At 44.1% G+C, this 3,698-nt stretch overlaps 1 protein-coding gene across 2 annotated transcripts in view; it reads left to right on the plus strand.

The window, feature by feature from the left end:
- The window catches only part of MAPRE1 (microtubule associated protein RP/EB family member 1), a 28,839-nt gene that overhangs the window by 389 nt on the left and 24,752 nt on the right, over positions 1-3,698 (plus strand). Inside the window, exon 1 of one of the 2 annotated variants that reach the window (XM_015597252.2) lies at positions 6-97. The exons of the other annotated variant lie outside the window; for it this stretch is intronic. The gene's annotated coding sequence lies outside the window, so the exon portion shown is untranslated. Of the gene's footprint in view, positions 1-5; positions 98-3,698 lie in introns of those variants that run through there. 2 annotated transcript variants of the gene reach the window in all.

Genomic DNA, 3,698 nt, shown 5'->3' on the forward strand with positions numbered 1-3,698 from the left:
GTAGGGGCTGCCCCACGGCGCGTGGGGACTTCTGGGCCGTAGGCGAGGTTTGGAACCCCAACCGTGGTGGTAGGAGGTTCGGGGGTGGCCGGCCCAGGTAGGGGGTGTGTATGATTGAAGTTAGTCCTGCTGGGAACTGGGGGGACCCCTTCTGTAGGAGGCGGTGTCGCTTGATGGTTAAGAGTTGAGGTTTTAATTTAGAACTGGGTTTTATTCCCTGCTGTGCGACCTTGGGCATGTGCTTTAATCTTCCTGCGCCTTAGTTTCCTCGTTTGTGAAACGAGGACAATTATAATAGTACGTACAGAAAGTTATAACGCGGTGCGTGACAAAAAGCAAGCCAGCTCAATGGAATCCTGTTTTCATTGAGCATGTACTAGGTGCTAGGCACTGTGGTAAGCGCTGGCTATACACCCAGGAGTAGGAGGGCAAAGGCCTGCTCTCCAGGAGTCTACATTGTGGTGGGGAGATAGGAAATAAAATGAGTGCAATGACAAAATAATTTCATATAACTATTAGGAAGACAATTTAGCAGAGTGATGTTTGCAGTGTGCTTTTCCAGTCCCAGCTTCACAGTTGTCCTGGGGTGCTACAGGACAGAGCTTGGCCTCTGCCTCATTTAGGGGATGAGGATCCTGAGGCCCATCGAAGGAAGGTGCACAAGGCCTGGCATCCACCTGTCTAATGGAGTGTCTCTAAGAAGAGGAATAATAATTATTTGCTAATTGAACACTTTCTTAGTGTCAGGCATTGTGTTAAGTGCTTAATGTGGTATGTTGTTGTTTAATATCACATAGTCTCTAAGAGAGATCTTCATTTTGCAGATGAGCAGACTTAGATTCTTAGAGGTGGAGTGATATGCTTTTGGCTGTCCAACAAGTGGCTGAACCCACATTTGTGACTCTTGAGTCCAGGTTCCGAACCTCTATATTGCACTGCCTCCCTGAGGTCCAAACTTAGCATGTTTCATACCAGTGTGTCCTTCACTGTTGTGTGTTAGAGTGCCCAGCACAGTTTCTGGCACATAGGGAAGCTTAGGACATGATGTACTTTTCAATGAAGTTTTTTCACTTTAATTCTCCATCCTCACCACCATCTTGTGCAGAAGATATTGTTCACCTTTTACAGGTGAGCCATTTGTGATCCAGAAAGGTGAAGTGTTTATCCAGTGTCACATCACTTTTTCTGGTAGCATCTCTCTCCTCTTTCTGTAGGGCTTTGTATGGTGCCTTGAAATCAGAATGGGTTTGGGAGTCTGCTAGGAGAACTAATCAAGGAGGAGAGAAACCCGGGAAGGCAAGAGGGAGCCTTTTCAAGGCAGTTGAAACCTGGATCAAGGAGTTCTTTAAGGGTGGGATTTGTGTGGTGGTCATGGGGTCTTCCATTGAGGCCAAGCAATGGAATCTTCATGGAGGCAGAACAAGCTGTGGCTAGCTGTAGCTCTGAGAACTGGACTCTGTTTTGACTGCCTAGAAGAACCAATTAATTGGTTGAGTCAGTGGATGTTTATTGCACAGGGTGCCTAACCCCATGTATTTAGTGGCTGCAGAGTTTGTGGAGCACATGGGACCAGATATTAATGTACTGTTAATGAAAGACTTGTAAATTATGTGATGATAGGCCATTAACGTTTTCTGAGCTGGGGTGTGGTCAGGAGACACGTGGCTTAACCAGCTGCTTATATGGTAGCATGACACACATAATACCCGATGTAGATATAAATGTCGCCAAAATAGATTACAAGTGCTCAGCCTGGGACCATGTTTTTTGTTTGGATGTATCTCTCCTTGGTACCTGATAATAGCGTTTTGCACATAGTACGCTTTTCATTCATTCATTTAGGGATTTTAAATACTTGATCTGATCTGTGATTTAGAAAATTTCCTCTGGCTGCTGTAATTTGAAGACTGTTGCAGTGGATCCAGATGAGAGATGGTGGTGACAGGTCTTGGTTTTTGGCATTGGAGATAGAATGAGTGAGACGAGGTCCCTCCTTGCCCTAGACCTAATACCTGTTATGTGTCAAATAGCATGCCAGGTATTTTGGGCGCCTTATTTTATTTAAACCTCACCTCATCCTTTCCAGATAGGTGGCATTAACTCATAAAATAACTGAGGTATATTGAAGTTAAGTAACTCGCTCAAGGTCACACAACTAATGAATGACAGTCTCAAGTTCAAATCCAGGTTCTCCTGGCTTGAAATTCTCAGCTGTTTCAACAGAGCAAATTGCCTTCTGGCCTAAATCTAGTCCAGGAGTGATTTCAGAAATAAAGAGATAATGACAGTCTAGTGTGATAATGCCTCTCTTAGAGGTTTGAATGAAGTGCTGTGAGAACGTGGGGATTAATTTCCCAGGGGAGTCAGGAGCTAAATTGCGTCGGCTTCTTGTGCAGCAGTTTTATCATGTGGGTTAAGAATGTAAGAGTGTTGATGGTTTCCTTTGTGAAAAGTTTATGTAGATACATTTTTCTCTCATTGACATTGACCTGCCAAGCTGAAAACAGGTGGCATTTTTTGAGCATCCACTATTTGCAAGGCACCGTGCCAAGGGCTGTGTGGGTGAATATGGGATGTGAGGGCACAGACCTGATAAGTCATTGACCTCTTCAGACCTCAGTCATCCCTGCTCATAAAAAGGGATTTTAATGCATAGATCTCCATCTCTTCCAGCCCTCACATTCTGTAATTGTGTGACTCATCCAGCAGCCTAGTGCAGGAGATGGGTGTGGGAAGAACAGCTTGTACACTAGTTACTATGTGGAGAAAATGAAGTGCCACAGAGAACATGGGATCTCATGGTGGTTCCAAATTTACTCTTTTTTCCCCTCATTGGTAATATTGGTGTTTCATGGAATGAAAATTATAGGTGTCAAGGTCACTGTGAAATCCAGTATTTTATCATTGTGTGTCTTAGTAGCAATTGCCCAGAGATTTCATTTAGGTACAGATTTGCTTGTCCTTATCTCATATTTCTTGAGTCTTTCCTTCCCACTGTTCTCTACCAGAAGTCAGGGTGATCTTTTTCAAATTTAAATGAGAGTGTGATTCTGCCCCGCAACAGTGAAAGTACAATCCAAACTCCTTACCCTGGTCTAGAGTCCTAACATGATCTGGCTTCTCTTCCTTTTCCACCTCTGTTCCTGCTCGCCCTCTTGCTCATTGGGCTATAGCCGCCCTTCTTTCAGATCTTCCTGTGGCTGCTTCCTTCTTATTCTTAAGCTCAAACATCAGCTCAGGCTTTCCCTGACCACATTCCCACCATCCCCATCGGCCCAGAGGTCTATATGAAATGACTTTTGTTTGTGTATTTGGTCATTGTCAAACTTCCACTACTAATATGTGAACTCTGCAGACAGGCAACTAATCTCACCTGCTTACCTGTTTCTCTGTCCCTAAAACAGTGCTCGGAAAACATTTATAGACTTGAATGAGGATGACAGTGGCATCCACATTTAATAGCATTTTAAGTTAATGTATTTCTATGTGTTGTTTTGAATTCGAAAACCTGGCAGAAGAGTGAGGGGAAAGAATGTGGATGATGGGGCTGGGCAGGCTTGGCTGGCAATTCCCAGGGCTCTGTGTTGAAACTCTTTTTCTTCATCTGTGAAATGAAGTGAATCTTGCAGAGGGTTGTCAAGGTTATATGACAAGTATCTACGAAGCTCTTGGTTCTTAGTCTCCCAGGTGGTTCAGCA

The sequence above is a fragment of the Pteropus alecto genome, unplaced genomic scaffold (genome assembly GCF_000325575.1).
Source record: "Pteropus alecto unplaced genomic scaffold, ASM32557v1 scaffold45, whole genome shotgun sequence".
Lineage (NCBI taxonomy): Eukaryota > Metazoa > Chordata > Mammalia > Chiroptera > Pteropodidae > Pteropus > Pteropus alecto.